Here is a 19,795-nt window from a genome sequence, read left to right on the forward strand (position 1 = left end):
TTGAGAAATATATATCTTTAGATCCTTGGAGTTGCAGGGACTTGGTGACCTTTAGGTTGTTTTCTTTTCCCAGTGTCAGGTGGAAACCATAAAAAGTTTTTCTTAAACTGAGTACATAGTATTACTCTGTGTTTTATGTGCACAAGTAAGACTACAAGTTCCTAGTGGTTAGCACCACCTTGGCACCTGGTAACAAGTCCTTTCACATCTTGACAGTCGGTGCTTATTTGCTTCAGGTCATTGAATGTTGTATGCCAGGTGAGCTTTGGCCATCACCCTGTTATACACTTCTCAGTGGTAGAGGACAGACTGGTTACCAAACTGAAGGAATAATGGCAACATTAACGTGAGCTAGTTAGCTGCAATGGTAGATTTGGATTGGTGTGGTGTTACTTCCTTTCAAATTATTGCCATAACTGTAGAAGACTTCGGATTATGTGTGGTCAGGGTTTCCTTCTATTTGGAGTCATAGATAGTATAAAAGATGAAAGTGAAGCCAACGCAAAAGTTGCTTTACACTTGAGTTCCACCTAATGGCCAGCATGTGGGCGATACCTGCAGTTGCAAATGGCCAAAGTAGGGTAAAACAGTTGGCACCACAACAAAACACCTTTAGCTAGGTTCAGATTTTACATGATTACTTTAGTCTTTGTTTAGTTAGCCGTTAGAAAGCTAGCTAAGGCGCTTGTTGAAATTGTACAGTGTCAAAATGCTTCAAATATAGGTTGGATTATAGGTTAAAAACTGCATCTGTTGGGAGTTTTTTGTGAGCAGAATTGTCAGTGAGGATTTGTTATCTCCTCCAGTGTAGACAGGATTTAACTGAAATCTGTCTTTATTCCAATAAACATTAAACAGCAACTGAAAGAAGGTTCCTACACTTGGCTAGCTTATAGCTCCCTGTTTATAGCCATTTGTTCTTTTACACATTGCTTTTTGCACAGATTAAAGATTAAGTGTGTTAGTGAGTTTTATAAGTATTGATGAGGGGCTTTTATTTCACATATAGGCGCAGCTGTTACCATTCCTTAAGCTAACTTAGCTGCTAGCTATAGCCTCTTTTGTCCTAATATCACCTAATTTAGTTCATGCCAAGAAAGCAGATGAGTGCATTTCCCTAAATGTTGAATTATATTGTATATTGCTAAATTCTTTCCATTCAGAAGCCATCTTTTACTAACTTTAGTCCCACTGAGGACTGTGACGTTTGATATTTTTCCCAACTTTTGAGATAAACCCTGAATTGGCCTTGAGTAAGAAAGTTAGCTCTGATCGGGGAAAGGCTAACTGTGAACGTTCCCTCATCAGGGATCGGCCTACCTAGTCCTCCTTCCTGTGCTGTCCGCTGTCCTGGGCGAGGCCTGTCCACTGTATGTCCACTCTTTGTCCAATCCACTCCCGTACTGTCTCACCGTCACAACTGCATCCCCAGTAGAGAGGAAAGAGAAGTCAAAGGTCAAAGTTTTCACCTTTCACTCACAGATATCAATCAGGGGTTTTTGACTTGTGCTTGAATTGCAACAACAAAAGTGGTACTTTTGCTTCGATCATCAAAGGTTACCTCAGAGGAATGGCAATAACTCAAGTCTTCAGAAATGGGAAGATCTGGAAAACACTCGCTCCTTTTAAACACGTAAATGCATATTTTTAAAATGGGTCTAATAACTCAGACAAACTGCAGATCCCCTCACATCAGTAGCTCTTTAAACCAAAGCTGCGACAAACAAAGCTCAAATTTCTTCTTTTTTAGAACTACATATCACAAATATTCACGTAGCTGTATATTATGTGCTCTCTGGCACATTATGGCGTCTTATCCTTTTCATCACTGCACCAGTCCACCTAGTCTGTTATTAAATATTGATTGTGAGGTTCAGGCAAGGCATACAATAAACTACCCTCAGCCTGTGGATCCTACCCTTGGATAGATAATATTGCACCTCTGTTATTCTCAATGTGTGGCCTGGAATTCAACAAAATATCTGCAGCTCTGAGTTTTTCGGTTGTTTTTTTTTACTTAGATGTTTTTCTATTTAGTTTTTGCTTGTTGGGTTTTATCCTATTTCTATAGAATCATTTTTAAAACATGAAAGAAGCCAAGATGGGAATGTTTAAGCCTTCAAACCATCAAAATTGAAGCAATGCTCAGAAACACATGCAGAACATTTTAAAGGATTTGCGTGCCTCATGTGTGAAAGGTGACCACCACATCAGCTGTCACCCAACATGCTCCCAGATTCAAGGTAAGAGTTCAGTCAAACACAGTAATCAAGTCAAACAGATTTGATGAGTGGATGTTCGAATTTCAACTTTTCTACTTTGTTTCCTTTTGAGTATTTTTAACACTGGAAGATTTCAAGAATTCAGCACTTTCCTTTCTTCTCAAATTTAAAAAGTACTTTGAACAGCATTTTAGCGGTGCAACAACACAGTTTTATTTCAAAAAAATTTGCAAACACTCCAATGAACAATATATTACAAAGCTAAATGTGCAGTGGAGAAAGGAAACAAAGAGTTCCAGTGATAACAGGCACTGTTATTTAACTAAAAGCCATCATTTTGCTACAGTTGTATCCAGGTGACCTTAAGAGACACCACAAAGGTGTCCTCTAAAACACACCCATCACAAAGCCTCTCAGCCACATTGAATGAATAACACATGAATAAATCCCACAATCAATACCAGACTATTAATAGCGAGTAGACAGCAGTGATACTGGATCAATACACCAAACACAAAGACACTGCGAATGAAAATAGAGGAGTCACGCTAAATGCAATGTTGGAACACCGGTGATGGTTTTGGAGTGTGACCAAGCCACTGCAAGTAAATTCAGGTCATATTTTGAATGATACGAGTGGAATATACTACATTAAAGCATTGTGCAGCTGATAATCAGCCCATTTGTTACCACCGAATCACACAGCTTGTGTATTATTCAGTCTCTGACAAGAAGCGAGACATGCCAAGGGGGCTGACACACAGGCGCACACACTCTCAATCCGTCACATTCCCAGTGGAAACGCAGAGACTTCCTTCCTGCGAGGAGCGAGATGGGATGCTCTGTGCTCGCCGTCGCCACTGAGAAGCAGGGGAGAGAGAGAGCAGGAAATTGGTCGGGTCATAGAGAGAGGATGAGCGGAAGAAGTGTTTGATTTGAGCTAATCGAGATTAACAGCCAGCAGAGGCTGAGGCTCCGCCAGAGACAGCAGACAGGAAGCCAGATCATTCCCGATGGGGTTACTTTATAGAGGGGTCAAAGGTCAAGGAAGATTTGCTACACATGTTTAGAGTTCCAAAACTTTTCACAGGAAATCTAATTCAAGGAAAGGAGCATTTTCCCCCCGGTTACAACATTTCCCCACTATAGATACCAGGTATAAAGTTGCTATATATGGTGTATAAACCATTCACAGAAACAGGTACGACCCCACAAAGTTAGAGAGACTCCTGAAGTAACAGAGGATCCCCTATGAGCAGCACTCTGCAACAGTAGGGAGGAAGAACACCCTTTTAACAGCAAAAGACCTCCAGCAGACCCGGGCTCAGGAGGCGGCTGCATCCAGCGTCACATTTTTCATTCTTTCCTCCTCTCCTTCCTTCCTAGGGTGGAGACATTAGGAGAGAGGACTCAGGAAGGTCTAAATACTCTCAAACTCCCACTGGCTGGACTGACTAAATGTGGGTTTCAAATGTAAACATGCAGGTTTGGGGTGTGGTTTAACTACATCTCTAATTTCTAGTTATCATTTGAAAACAGGTAGTAACCCCACCAGTGATGTCATATTTCAGTTCATGTAATGGATACTGTGTTTACAAAGCCTCAAATATATATATATTAATCTAGAAGAGTAAAAAAACACTATTTTACATGTTTAGCTCCGTTTATTTCTATTCACTGACCACTATGGAAACACAGAAGAGAAAGATGTGAATGATGTTTGTGTCATTTAAAAATGAAATATTCATCAGCTTTCACAAAGAAGATCAATTGAATAGTGGATTGTGTGCTTATTAACAACCATTTTAAGCTGTAATGTAATACAAACTGGCAATAATAAATATAAAACAGTACAGGAACTTTATCAGTGCCAAACACTAACACCATAATGAGGCAAATTTAAGAATACAAAGCACGATTTAAAAAGGTAATTACTGTGTTATTCTTGAGAGGGGCCGCATTTTAAGAAGGAAGAAATACGCACATTTTACAGAATACTTGCAAATTCTGTAAATTAGCAGCAAATAATAATAATATGATCAAATGTCTTTAGTTATTGTGCAGAACTTTAGGTAAAAAAAACAACGTCAAGAAAGAGCTCCTCTATCAGAGTATATCTACTGTAAGTACATCAGTTTTGTACTGAGCTGATTACATTATGATTTACATCTATTCAGCTTTTAAAGAGCAAAACCGTTCGTTTCCCCACTTTTCAAGCTTCCCTTTGAATTCGTCGTTCCACGGTGAGAAAAACAAAAAGGCACGACTGAGACTGAAACTCCAAATAAAGGCTCTCTTTGGTATGCAGGTAATTAAATTATAGTCTTGATCAAAGGAAGGCCTGGGAGAGCTTTTTATTTTTATTTTTTTCATATTCACCTCCTATTTCTTATGCATTCCTTTGAAGAACTGAAGTGAGTCATTCCCCTTTGTTAGACAAAATATTCACCGAATTGTTATGCTTATGCAACGCTTAAGCTTGTTGGCAGAACGCGGAAGAACCGGAGCAATATGCGTGTAAAAAGCAGCTACTAAAAGGAGTTTGTGCGTGCGGCTCCCGTCAGCAGAGTCAGCTGATGCAATGCTGCCATCTTGTGTTTTGAAAAAGGAAGGAAAGCCGTGATAAAAGGAAGTCCAGAAAACCAGCAGTCACAGAGGCGATGCTCTGCTGATACCACACAAAAGAGCGCTTCAGTATCGGAGGATAATGCCTGTGTGTGTGTGGTTTAAATGGGAAGCTCTTTGATGAGATTAGCACAATATACCATGCCCTTCATTAGGCCACTTATTCCTCACTGATATTTGAGCGTGCCGGATCTCAAATCAGTGTTTGATCTCTGCCAAACGCTGTGTTTGTGTATTGGTACACACCACAGCTGTAAAGGTGGAGAACAATGATTAAAAATTCAGATTTATTGTTATTTTAAGCTGACAGCAGCATATGCACTTGATCAGACTAAGCTCTGTTTGATGAAACAAGTGTCTATCCCAGGGGTGGGCAATCTCAGCCCACGAGGGCCGGTGTCCCTGCAGGTTTTAGATGTGTCCTCGAACCAACACAGCTGATTCAAATGGCTAAATTAGCTCCTCAACATGTCCTGAAGTTCTCCAGAGGCCTGGTAACGAACTAATCATGTGATTCAGGTGTGTTGACCCAAGGTGAGATCTAAAACCTGCAGGGACACCGGCCCTCGTGGACTGAGATTGCCCACCCCTGGTCTATCCCATAGCTGTAAACATGGAGCCAGCTTTTGAATGATTCTGCTGGTAATACTATTCGTTAAGGGTGGTGTTACCTAGCTGGTATGAAACATAACGTTCTTTCTTATCAGTTCAAAACCTTTAGTTATGTTATTTATATAGCACTAGTTCACAGCAACAGTCATTTCAAGATGTTTTATATTGTCTGATTGACTGATCCTCTGTGAAGAGCACTTAGTGAAAGTGGGAAGAAAGAACTCACTTTTAACAGGAAACAGAACAGAAAGTGGCAGTTTGTGTTTAAGCAACCCTAATGTGAGAACTTATAGGAACATCATGTGCAGCCATGGGTGACCAGGTAGCCCACTCAAAGACTGTATGTAAAAGATGGACATCACCCACCTTACCTCTTCTGGAATACGCATTTTAAAGTCTCAAAATTAGCATTTTGGCTTTCACCATGTTTGTTTGTGTTTTTTGGATCATATTTAAAGGAAAAGGTGGATTAAGAAATTATAAGATAAGTTTTGGTTGACAAGCGCCATTCATGAAATTTGAGTGCAACATACGGATACCAGCTAATTAGTGCTAAATAAGTAAGAGAATGATAAGAATGTCACTTACCAAAACTGGATTGTGTTTTTTAAACTATTGTTATTGTGTTTTATTTATTTATTTATGTATTTTACACAGGACAAAGTACACATCAAGCCATATTATTGACCAGATAATTCCATTAAAAATGCCCCAAAAAGCATCAATGCCACAAATAAAGTTCAAAATAAATCACAGTTTATATATGCCATAAAATGAATGACAGCTTCAAGGATCCACCCTTTCCCCACTTCCCCCGTACAGACACAGGCACCATGAGCTGAGTGTCTGCATTTGTAAACCTGCCTCGCTCATTCTAAGGTGAGTTTTTTACTCCTATGATTTCAGAAACATTTTGCCTCTTTCATTAGATTTATTTGAACATCTCTGTTCTAATAAAGATCTCTCGAGGTCTATAGTAGTCTTCCACTAAATGGGAATAAAGCCTGTGGATTTCAGTAGACCTTCAGTTGGTTAACCTGTGTGGGTTAATACATGGCAGCATCCTTTGAATTAGTCGTCAGAAGACCTCAGTTTAAAGCAGGAAGAGTTATTTGGATACTAGTAACACTTTATCATCAGATTAGAAGAGACTTTCAGTGTTTCTGTCTTAATAATATGTTTTTTGTGTTTGATACTAAAAAGTATATTAGGATCTTTAATCTACAACAGCTTCCTTACTCACTGTCAATAATCAGTGATTGAGAGATTATTGGTGGAAAACTCTTAATTAATAGCCTAATAGTTGTAAAATGGTGTGTAATACATGCTGACAATGACTAATGCGGCGCCAACAGAGTACTAATATGCGTGTGATTAAGCATCCAGTTAATGGTGATGGATCACTGTAGTTCTTAAAACTACTTAAACTAAAGGAACCTCACGTGCTCTCTCCCTCATCCACCACACAGCGAAGCAACGCAGAGCAACAATGAAGAGGCTGAAAGAGAATTATATGAAAACAAAAGACAACAACCAGAGGTGCTGTTGTTTTACCAGCTGCTGGCCTGCTACTTTATTACTTTAGAGCTCCTATCAGTGAGCAAACATAAAAATACTATTTGTAGAACACATTTCATTCCAGGTGGAAGCACAATATCCTGCACAATGCAGTCGCAAGATACATAATCTTTCGACTCAGACAACTGAACAAGTGAATTCAAAAAAATCCTTTAAAAGATAGATAGAGGAGGTTGGGCATGTCCTTCCCCGGCAGGTACGTACTCCCAGGTGGTCTCCAGCACGCCTGTATGGGCTGCTATCCCACCCGCTTCACCCATTTTTTCCCATGTTTTCTGTAGGATGGACTTCCTCGACTGCCAAGAAATGCAGACTTACTGTACAAATCCTCTTATGTTACACAACATTAATATACACATGGCATGAAGTGACACACAATGGAAGAAAGGAAAAGCTCATAACAGCACACATAATGGGAATAAAACTCACATGTGGGCCACCATCCTTCACCCCAGGCCTATGAAGGATAACATTTTGTGCATGTAAACGTTCCTGAGGTGCTGGAACACTTAGAGAGGAGGCTCGTTTAAACGAAATATCCTCAGCAACTCTTTGGGCATGTTTTTTTATAGCTTTTATGCTTGGAGCACATTTAACATGACATGCCAACCTGTTTCCAGCACGTTTGATCCCTCGGCTTACTTTAAGTGGACTCCTGATGAAGAAGTGTTTTGTTGTGTTTGCGTTAGGCACTCGTAGGTGGAACTGATGTAGAATTCGCTGCAGACAGCCGTGACACAATCAGCGGCTTAATAGGCCGTGAAATCAACACTCGTGGCAGGGCCAAGCCCGAATCAAGTCCCCCTCGTTGCCCCTTTAACATGGTCATGTGACACGTTAGGATAGCAAATAGGCAGTTACGCTAGGTGGCACAGGTCTGCAGGACCATCAAACACATACGTGATTACCTCCTGGCTGTGACGCTGTTTCCTGTCACTGAGCCCGGAACAGACTGAGGCGTATCGATTGATCGGACCACACATCCATTTAAAATCGGCTGCTTGTTTGTGTGTTTTTCTGGTTTGCTCTCCACAGATTTCGGCTCTGATTCACCGGAAAGTGCGTCCTTGACAAATGAAGGACATCTCCAATAAATGAGCACAACATGCAGCAAATGAATAAATCAATGGGTAACTGGGATTGAATCTGACATTGTTGAGAAAAGTCAATACGCAACCTAAGAACACCTAAGCATTAAATTAGAGGTGTTTGTTCTCTTTATTTGTGCACCTCTTAAAGACTTCTGGGTTGCTGTGAAGGCCTAACAGCTAATCTCTGAAAGATCCTTGACATCACTTTACTGAACTTTGCTGTCTGATAGCACTCATTTATAAAAGTATTCAGACCCTTTGCCTCAGTCTTGTTTCCTTTGATAATCATTGAGACGTTTCTAGAATGTGATTGTGGTTCACCAAAGGCTAACAGAAGGGACTGCAAAGAGTTTAGAAAGACAGTATCTTCTAAAGAACCTTTGCATGTGCATAGGTCCAATATCTTGTTTTTCTACATAAAAACTTTAGCACAACAGTGCAGAAAAATTTTTTGGGAAAAAAGTTTCTTTGTTTTGACTAAAGAAGTGATTAATATTCAGTTTAATCCTTTCAGAATGGGAGAAAGTATAAAGCAGAATTTACATACAATCGTATTAAAAAGGAACTTATATCCATGAGCAAATCAGTGTCTCACATTGTTGTTCAGAAATTTTGGCCTCCTCCTCTTTACAATGTTGCTTCAGTTCTTACGTTTGTAGGAATTTATTTATGCACAGCTCTCTCGAGGTGCCACCTGGTCTGGTTGAGCTCTTTTTCTGACTCAGTCAGCTGTCTGATTAGCTAGCGATTTCCTTATATTCAGACAATATGCCACATCTGTTTATGTTAGTGAAAACTGGCTAACTATGCTACCCTTTAATAGTCCATTTAACCACAACCTGACCTGGAACAGCTTAAAGAAGAGAGGCTGGCTATGAATGTTGACTTCTTGGTTCCTCTGTGGGATTTTTGATTCTGTTTACCAAATGATGGCGGCGCGTTACATTTGAAGGCATCAGGTGTGGTCCCGGTCACCAGTCAGTGCTCTGCAGTCAATAATATGGTCTGCTAGTGGGGGTTAAGCAGCTCCTCTCTATAAACAGTATGCTCTCGAAAGTAAATAGTGCAGCCCCTGTACCCAGGCCTCATTATACACTCTGGGTGTGTGTTTAAGGCTCCTTCAGGGCCTCGGCGCCTGCTGTAACGGCAGTGAAACACAAAACAGCAGACAGATCCTGGCTGAACTAAGCTGCACGCTGCTGAGCGCGCTCAGAACGCCGCTCCGCAGCTTGGTCTCAGAGAGGAAATCTGCAGGATGTGCACAGATTTAAAACTCTTAAAGATGTTTTAAAGACAATTCTGGTACTGAAAGCACCAGTTCCCCTTTCCTTTCCTGTCCTGTCCTGTCCTGTCCCAGTGTAAAGCCACTTGTACTGAACTTTGTGAACAGAAATCTCCAATGAGCAACCCTCTGGTGGCCCTTTCCTTTCTAGTGCATCAAAGTGACATATCCACCTGCTGTAAGGAGCACTTGCTGGGTTTTCTAATCTCACAATCACTCCACATCTTTTTGTTCAGTCATTTTCTGTCCTATCCCAGTTACATTAACGGTGCACATTCAGGAAAAAGGGCAAATTTAATACTTTCAAAAGCATTTTGAAGAGAAAACCTGACACTAAAAGGACCACTATGATCATCCCTCATCTCTTTTTGTTTTCACCACAGTAGGTTGCACATTATCAGCAGGTTGTCTAAAATTAGGACAGGTTTTATTTTCTTAGTTTCTTTTTCATACAAATAGGCCAGGAGCAGGTCTTTTAAACATCATGACAGCTCCCCCCCCCCCCCCCCCCCCCCCACCCCCCCCAACTCCTTTTCTTTTCTTTTTCTCTTGTTTTTCATGTCCAACATAAATGAAATATAATTTTTCAGACAAAAACAAGAAGATATAAGAAAATATCCTTTGCATCCAAGCCCATCTGCAGTCTATGCTTTTAATAGCATCAAAAACACAATTTTACTCCTTTTTCCTTCCTGTGCTCCCAAACTATTGGAGGCTGGAGGTGCATTAAGGGCCTTTTATTATCCTATACTCTCTTTTCCATGAAGTCCAGTTTGGTTAGATTAGGAAATATGTAAAAAATGTTATGATCTTTAAAATGATTTGGATCAGAAATCTTACAAATAATATTGCACTGATGTGATTATTAAAGCAAAACTGGAGCCAAACTAGTCTAGAACGTACGCTGTTTATGCCACTGGAGAGCAAATGTATCTAAAGAGGGCAACTGCTAATGCCTTATCATTATGTAATCTGTTATTTTATCAGCAAATGCCTGCGTTGTTGTTGTTGTGTAAACAGCGGCGGTAATGGATTCCTCAGTGAAGCCAGACGAGGGAAATGTTTCCACACCGCGTGAAGCGTGTGGACACTCGACACCCTCTTCATCAGAACAAGTCCTGTTTGTCGATGAAGCCGAGACGGGAATACAAATGAATCCGGTGGAAGCGGCAGCAGCAGATTAAAGTGTGAGATGGAAGAAGTTCATCCCAAAGCCTCTAGGACAGGGGTTTCAAGTATAAGGCCCGGGGTCTAGAATAGGCCCTGCAAAGACTCCAAACCGGCCCACTGGAAGGCTTTGGAATTTTCTAAGGATTTCTTTCATAGACTACAGCATTTCTATATCATCTCAAGAAAACTGCGACTGTACAGTTGAAATTCCTCTTCTTTTTCTTATGTTGCGATATCTCAGGGAGTAAGTATGCAGTTAAACTTCTTCACACAGACAGAAAGGGGAGTTTCACTAGTCCGGCCCACTTCAAAGACAGATTAGACCGGAAGCTTTTGTTTCCTTCACATGCAGTTATAAATGGGACCACATGAATATTAAACACCTTTTACTTGGATTAACTTGAATGCAAAAGCACCACATTTAAATTTAATCTCAGCGTGACAATGCACGCCTGTGATTAACATGCTATCACTGATTAACATGAACGTACTGTATGAAACCCCTGCTAAGGCTTATGGGGTGACACCATCCCATTCAAAATATAATCCACCCTCCCTGGAGCCCTAAAAGAAATACCACTAAACTAGACTAAAATCCCAAATGGATTAGAATTTGATCGGACCAGTGGTGGATGTAACAGAGTGCAGTCTTAATCTACTTTTTCTTACACATGTACATTATTGTCTATATTTTACATGCAAATACTGCATTTTGTACTCCTTGTCATTTGTTTTAGAGCTTCAGTTACTTCCTTTTTGGTGGATTTTAAAACTGAAATCCAAGAATATGTGATGCTGTATCAGATAACGATACCCAGCGCAGCATCAGTGATTAAACTAATCTCCAGCTCCATCATTAGAAGGTTATACAGATGGCTGTCCCTCCCTGACTCCGGTTTCTTCCTGTTAAAAGGGATTTTTTTACTTTCCACTGTCACCAAATGCTTGCTCACAAGGGGTTTGTCCACTATTGTAGGGTCTTTACCTTACAGCATAAAGCACCTTGAGGCCACTGTAGTTGTGTTGTTCTGCACAATAAGTACTTTCTTCAATATTTGGGACAGATACGACTATACAGACAAAAGTATTTTGACACACCTTTTTATTGATCTTGTCCTGAGCTTTGACCTCAGCTTAAATGTTTAGAGAGATGTTCACGCTTCAGCTTCTTCAGCTTACATTTCCATGTTCCAGCATGACTGCGGATCAGCACACATAGTGAAGCCCATTAAAGAATGGCTTGATGAATTTGACTGGCCCACACAGAGCCCTGACCCATCAAACACCTTTGGGATGAACGAAAATGGAGACTGTAAGCGTCCAACACCAGTGTCTGACTTTACAAATGCTCTTCTGGATAAAAGGGCAAGCTCCAAAATCTTGTAGAAAGCCTTCAGGATGTCATAAAAGTGGTTCAGTACTTTTGTCACAGCTACAGTGAGGGAGATGAGGTTTGTTTTTGAATGCAGAAAGCCATATTTATTAATGTTAGAACACTTTCTGGAATATCTATGGCAGATAAAGAAAACAGTCTAGGAATAAACATAAACAGGGTCATTAAAGAAGAGAAAGTAGTCACAAATGACTGGAAGTGGCCGATTTAGTTGCTAAAATAGCCAAGGATTAAGTGGGATTGTGCCTTTTATTTAAATAAACATTTGCTTCACCACCTTGCAAAATAGTTCATTCAATACAAAACTGTTGTTCTCACGTCACGCTTCACAATACCCACATACAATAGATACCTGCTAACTACACATGTATACATCACTCCCACGGCACTCCCGGTACACAGAACAAATCTCTGAGTGTATTTTACTGCGTATAGCAACCATTTGTTTAGATTTTTTTCCTTTTTTCTGTACACATTTTTTAATTAATTAATTTTTCTACCATATCTCAGATTAACTTTTTTTTAATTCTTTTTTTTCAATAAAATTAAGTAAAAAATAAAACCACTGTCAAAAACCCTGCAGTATTTCTTTAATATTCATATTATTATTGCTTTTAATTGGATCTTTTTCTATCTCTCGATGCAAATTTTGAACTGTCTTTGGTGGGATGTGGACTACCATATAGGAAACGCGTGGCTGATTTTTTTTTTAACCTAGTCAGTAACAAACATTAAACCCCAATAAATATTCTCGGGGAAAAAAATAAGGATACATTAAAAACTATAAAACAAATAAATAAAACTGATATGGAAGTTGCAAGCGGCCCTGTGATTGATTATTTGATCGATTATTGTGATAAAAACATGTATGACATTCTGATTCGGACTCTGATCAGAGCCCACGGTTTTCCTGTGATTTTCCTGGACTCCGTAGGAAGCAGGAGCGACCCTGAGCCCTGTGGCTCATGTTTGTGTGAGGGCAGTCCTGCAGGCTGGGCTCGGCCCCAGCTGCAGCTGCAGCATCCAGCCGGTGAGATCAGATCAGCCCGGCGGGCGGCGCATTGCTGCTACCTGGCTGGGATCCTGCACGGCTTCCCACACACGGAGTTTGAGAAGTGCCCTGGACTTCCTGGTACGGGACCATGGACGCTTTCTGCTCCACTTTGTCCTGAGGTTTGTGACCGAGGAGGAGCCGTCGAGCTGAGAGCAAGGTGAGCCTTTGGGGAGTTAGTTTTGCGCCGGTGCGGCGGGTATTAATTTTGCAGCGGTTGGGAAGTTGTCGAGCAGCTCCTGAAAGGCATCTGTCAGTGGACACAGTAGCGATACCGCGGGGCTGAATGACGGCAGCCCGCAAACGGTGGCGTTTGGGAGTGAAGTGGAGCATAGCGCCGGGGCTTTTCTGGACTTCTCCCGGCGCCTGTGTGGGATAATTCGGGTCGTTCTGCGTTTAGAGGGAATGGTTCATTGTGTTTTATTGTGGTAAACTTTGTACTTATTTGTATTCACCGAGGCCTACCTAGCCAAACCCCTCTGGTGTTGAGCTAGCAGAGTAGCAGAAGGCAACTTCCGGTCTCATCCTACAAAATAAAGCTACCGCTGAAAGGGGTGGTTACGCGACTAAAAGTAGCTGTCATTGAATATGATTTATATTTACATTTACTATATTTACTATTTAATCTCGTTAGTCATAGGATCACTGTTATCGTTTTGAAGATCTTTCCTGCTTCACACGAGCTCACACGTAAAAAAAAAAAAAAAAAAGAGTGTGGAAAAAAAAAAGCTTAAAAATCACCATTAGTTTTGGATATGAATCCCCCAGATTCCTTTTAACCGCCATACTTTGAGCTGTACAGTAATTATTATTTATAATTTAAATATTTTCGTGGGGTTTTCAGCGCATTGTTTTTTATTCGTATGTTAAAATCGCTTTAGTTCCGGTTGGAGTTCAGCTGATTGTTGCTACATTACCTCCCGCAACGGAATCAATATAGACTAAGCACCATTCATGGCTTCTCATTGGCTGTCCACGCGAGCTCTCAGGCTTCTAATTGGCCGTGACAGTCTGTCACTCATTTTGATGACCCCTCCCCCCCCAGCCCTCCGTGCGCTCACCTTCAAAGCTGTAAAATCGTTCACTTATTTACATCGGGAAACTGTAAAATATGTGGATTTGAGAATGTGCTTTCCATTGTGTGTGATATCATGGTTTTCATGGGAGAGGAAAGGATAGGAGGGGCCAGAATTATGTTGAAGTGAGGTTCGTCAGTTCAGCTAGAAATACGCTAAAAATCGGAAGTAAAGCGAATGTGTTTTCAAATTAAAAGCGAGAGACTTGCCAGTACAACGGTTAAAAGAGCGTATATTCACACATAGGGATGCAGTGATCACTCTTTATTATTGAAAGCATTATTTATACTGAAAACCAACTAAATAAGCACTGTGGAAATCATGTGTAACTTCGCAATACAGTTGTACTTCACAAAATCTTCTGATTCTGGTGTCGTAGCTTAAAAATAGTTTATTAGGAAATTTCTTAAGGTGTTTTTCATACACTGACAGGTACGTAAACTACATGCAGCGTTACTTTCGCATTACCGAAAGAAAAAAAAAATCGTTTTACTTTGAAAACAATAGGAGGAAATGATACCTCTGAATGTTGCACACTTGACAGTGGTGTGCTTTTCTATCCCTCCTGTCCCGCTTCAGGATAATGCGGCTTAACTCGGTGGGGAGCTTTACAATTTCAAAACACAAGGCATTTGTAGTGCTGTGCACAAGTGTGGCTGTGCTGTGCACGGTGTTTACATCGAAAACCTTGGAGGTGTTGTCCAGCTGCATCACTTGACACAAAGCCCCAAGACTGAAATAAGAAACCGAGGCAAAAATCAACTAAAGATTTCTTCCTCATTATCACAGTTGTCATCTTCACCTTAAACCTGTGATTAAGCTTGTTTGTCCCCTGCAGAGTTGCATTTCCAGTGCTCAGCGTCTGGCTGCCTTTGAGATGAGCAGCATGTCAGGATGTGTCAGGGTCAGACTATGCGCTTTATCAGCTTTTATTTTGAGCCATTGTCGCCACTGCCCTGCTGCTGCTGCTGCTGAGTTGCTTTTCTGGGATCGGCTCTTTCCCAGCTCCGATGTCAAACAGAGATAGACATCAGAAAACTAGAAGCAACATTCCTGGGCATGGCAACTCACACTCTCTACTTCTTCTAGGCTGCTACCATAATGCTTATAAAGTAACAGTATGCACACTAAATGCACACTGTAGAGTCTCACAAACTTTTAATTTGTCTTGATGCGGTCTGTTTGCTGCACCTCACCTAACAACACTTTTTCATTCTGTTAGCACTTACATGTTTAGGAGATGTTTAATGACCCTCTAAATTGTAGGCTTTTAGTTCGAGAAGTCCAGCTATGTGTTTCAGTCTGCATGGGCACAAAAATCAAGCTTGGTTTACTTACTTTTTGTGGATCGGCACACCTTTCCCATTGCCATGGTTTCTTCAGCAGCTGTTCTAATAGATCATCATATAGATATACAGCATATAGATCACCATTTCCATCTAAGAGTTAGACCAAAGAGAAGAAAACTCTGGTCTTGCTTTTTTTTGCCATTGGATGACTGCACAGTGTTTTTGTCTGTTGCTATCATGGTGCTTGATTATAGAGAGTCAATCTCAGTGAGACCTAAGATTTCAGTGTGGACATGAGGCCTCTGATGAGGACTGTTTCATAGTGAGTAATCCAAGCCACGCTGCAACATATTAAGGACTAACCCCGTGCTGTGGATGGATTATGTCAGACCTCCTTTTGGCTGAAGTTGGGTCTGTTTTCAGTGTTTTCTTCCTGCCGTATGATGAATTTATCTCTGTCCATCTGGGACCCTTAACATAAACTTTACTGAGAATAATTTATATCTTTCTTGTACTTATCTATTAGCCAGGCAGCAAATCACAACAAGTCAACTAGCCCAGCATCACTTTTTCTTCTTCTTTGCGTGTTCCCATTAGTGCTCACCACAGCTGATCATCTGCATCCATCTCACCCAGTCCCTACCATCCCAAGCATCCTTCACTACATCCATCCCTCTCTGAAGTCTTCTTCTTTAGCGTCCTTTGTCAGATATATCCACTACCCCTCCTCTGCACATGTCCCAACCATCTCAGCCTTGCCTCTCTAAATTTGTCTCCAAGCTGCTCGACCTGAGCTGTTCATCCTCATTACTTCCAATGAAAACTTCATTGGATGCATCTTCATTTCGACCTCCTGTCTTTTTGTCAGCGCCACAGTCTCATCTCCACCCACTCCACCCTGCCTTCACTCCCTTCTTCACCTCTCTTGTGCGCCCAACTTGACTAAAAACTTCCAAATGTTTTCCGTCGGAGCAGATTTGAATTTATTCAAGAATACTTCAGTCAGGGGTTCATCCCACAGAACCTTGTGAATCCTCTGTTTTGTGGATGATATGCTGGGAGAACAGCCACACTGATCATTTTATTGGAGCTGATTGATGGTGTCTCAGCGTTTGTTTGCTTTTTGGAACCGATGGAGCGTTCGGACTAGGAAAAAGCAAATGACATCATGCTTAACAACCGGATTGACTCGTTGCAGCGTCCCCCAAACCTGGACACCTGTTACAGAGTCCTCTTTAAACAGTAGTCTATACACAGCTGAGCGGTAGGATAAAATAAACTCTCACAGCTCTCAGAGCGCTCTGCGCTTATATTGGTGAACCACACAGAAGCAAGAGGAGTCTCAGAAAGAGTCTAACTTGCTCGTCATTCTGCCACGAGGGTGTGAGGCCAGAAGCTGCCAGAAAAAACTAGAGCATAAAATAATCTGACCCAAACTGATGCCATGCATCATCTGCTTTGGGCCGTAATCTGGTTGGTATTTTGATGCTTTTATTTCATATTAGTTTTCACCTTTTTAAGGTATCGGTTTGGTAATAATGACTTTTATTGAGCGTCATACCATTCTGCTTATTTAAACGTTTTGTTATATGTCTATTGTGTTAAGGAATTTCCCAACTTTGGGAGAATAAAAGTATGTCTTATCTTGTAGCCCAAGCTGGGACTTCCCCTCAGAAAACAGATTTTGTGACGCAAAGTAGAGGAATTTTAAGCTAGGAGGTGTGTTTTTTTTAGCTTGAGATACTGGTAACAAGGACTACAAAAGCCTGCAAATAATTTAACATCACACACGACATGTCGCAGCCTCTGCAGTGAACACACAGAGATGAAATGGATAAGAATAAACAGTCAAATTTCACAGAATGTGAGTATAGTTAGTCAAGCTAGACGGGGTTGATCTTTAAAGTCTTTAGCTGTAAATCCTAACTCGCCAGCTCACTGACCCTCATAAAACTTTGAGAGCAACCTGAACTCTGAGGGAAACATCACCTGCCCAGCTGATAAGGTTTCAGTTTCTAGCTCGCGGACTCTTCAGCAGGGTAGAAGTTCATTGCTGCACCAGACGCAAGGTCTGATTAATCTTAACGCTGCCCTGTTGCCTGTAAACCATTGTCAACACTTGACCTTTTACACAAAACCTCACGCTGGTTTTCTACAAAGCTGCTGCACTGCGTGGCATTTTAGAGACCTTCTGCGTACGAGGTACCCTTCTAATTTTAGTTGTCTGTATTTTCCCCTCAATTCTTTCACAATCAGACAACAAAAAGAGCACCAAAACATGTTTTTACCCTCGTTGCAGAGTTCTAACTGCTGCTGTGTCTGCAGCTACTTTGAAGGGAACCTCTTATGCCCTTTTCCAGCTCCACTTTGTTCTTGTACTCTACTGGAGGAATTTTGCATGATTGCAAAACTACTGGGTGACTGTGGCTGAGGAGGTGCATCAAGTCGTCTAATAATGGGAGGGTTGGTGGTGTTTGCATGTTGAAGTGTCTTGGGTCTCCCTCGGGGCCTTCTTCTGGTAGGACATGCCCGAAATGCCTTGCCAAGGAGGTGTCCAGGAAGTGCTGGCCAGATCCCCGAACCACCTCAGCTGTGGAGGAGCAGTGGCTCTAGTCTGAGTCCTCTTGAATGACCGAACTCCAAACCCTATATCTGAGGGACAGCCCAGCCACCCTTTAAAGGAAACTCCTTTTCTTTGCTTGTATTCGTGACCTCATTCTTTCAGTCACTACCCGAGCTCATGACCATAGGTGAGGGTAGAGTGACTGGTAAATAAGCCATCTCTACACCACAACATCTGTCAGTCTCATGGTTGACTTTTGCCTCACTCGTGAACAAAGTCAGAGATTCAGTGATTATGCTTCAACTTGCAGATATCGTGTTTGGCTAAATGATGACTAAAACAACATCAGCGGCGGTCAAGACAGAATCACCTTGTTCTCTGATCTACAGCTTGTTAATACAAGACTTTTCAGAGGACTATCTTTATTCATTGACTCTGCTAGAGAAGAGTATTTGGTTCAGAACGTGGTCAAAATATGCTGCTGCAATTAGTTTAGGTTGCGAATTTTCAGCTGTTACCTTGTTAACAAATATCCGGGGCAGTTTAGCACCCATGTTCTGGAGCAAAGTTTATTATATTTTCCTCAGTCTAACCATAATCTCCAAATAAATAAATAAATATGCTGCCAGGGACTGAGTTAGAGGCAGCTGTTGGATATGTGGCTCAGACAGGAAATGGAAAAACGCGGGGTCAAAAAGCACAAATTAGTTCATCTCCTTCTTCTTCTTTCTACCTCTGTAACAGCATCTGCATTGCCTCTTCAGAAATAATTGAAAACATTTCAATGTGTGTGTGTGTGTGTGTGTGTGTGTGTGTGTGCTTTCCTGTTGAAAGGGCAGTGTATTTGCCAGCCTGTGTGGCGTCAGGTGGCTCCACAAACTCGAGAAGGTTTTGCCCGACTGAAACTCTGTAACGTAGCAGCGGAGCCTTTAGCAGGCCTGTGCCTCTCGGCCACATGCAGCACGTCTCTGTGTGTTTGCAGTTTTAAAGCCGACCCTTACCGTGTTTCCCCCGCTGGGTGTGGTCGTACAGACAGGTGGCTGAGAGAAAAGAGTCGGACTACATGTATTTAAGTTACCTCCTTTTATGCTCCTTGAGTATTGCCCTAAGTTTTATGACTTTTTATTGAAGTATTGCATCTCAAATAGTCAGAGTATTGTACAGTAAAACTGAAGGCCAACGGAAACATGATTATACTGATGGTTTCATGACAATTATCATTTATGTTTATTGTTAAATGATCCCACAATTAATTCATCCTATTAAACCAATTAATCTCAGGATGTTAAATTTACCACCATTTTTTAAAAACAAATAGCTTTCATGTTTTTTTCTCTGTTCATCAATTTGTTGATTGTTTTCATTTACTGAGAAATGGATTCAATCAAGGGTTCATTCAGTAAGCAGATCAGATCTGTCTCTCTCTCTCTGTAAAGGTAACGCTATGCCAGCGGTCACTTAGATTAGTTCAGCATAGAAACTGGCAGCAGCTAGCCTGACTCCATCCAAAGGGGACAGGGTCTGCTAAACGGTGCCACTAAACTTCATTAATTATCATATTATGTCTCCCTTTTTAATCCCTGCAAAAGCACAGTGTGAAAACAAGATGTTGTGGTTTCATAGGTGCTGGTAGGTACCTTTTATTATCTTTGGAAAGAGCCAGGCTCAGCTTTTCATGCTAACTGGGTGATTTATCCTTTATTTAACTGGGAGGAAGACAAGTACGCCAATCTGCCACACTATTAAAACTACAGGAGTAATATTGTGTACCCACCTGGGAATGAACCAGGACCTTAGAGTTTGTAGTGTGATGACTTGAGATGGATTGTCTTTGGAAGTTGAG

The 19,795-nt window shown here is 41.2% G+C and overlaps 1 protein-coding gene across 1 annotated transcript in view; it reads left to right on the forward strand.

The window, feature by feature from the left end:
- The first annotated feature begins 12,536 nt into the window (after positions 1–12,536).
- The window catches only part of usp6nl (USP6 N-terminal like), a 95,261-nt gene continuing 88,002 nt past the window's right edge, over positions 12,537–19,795 (forward strand). Inside the window, exon 1 of the mRNA XM_005475846.4 lies at positions 12,537–13,184. The gene's annotated coding sequence lies outside the window, so the exon portion shown is untranslated. The remainder of the gene's footprint in view (positions 13,185–19,795) is intronic.

This window comes from Oreochromis niloticus, linkage group LG17, assembly GCF_001858045.2.
Source record: "Oreochromis niloticus isolate F11D_XX linkage group LG17, O_niloticus_UMD_NMBU, whole genome shotgun sequence".
NCBI lineage: Eukaryota > Metazoa > Chordata > Actinopteri > Cichliformes > Cichlidae > Oreochromis > Oreochromis niloticus.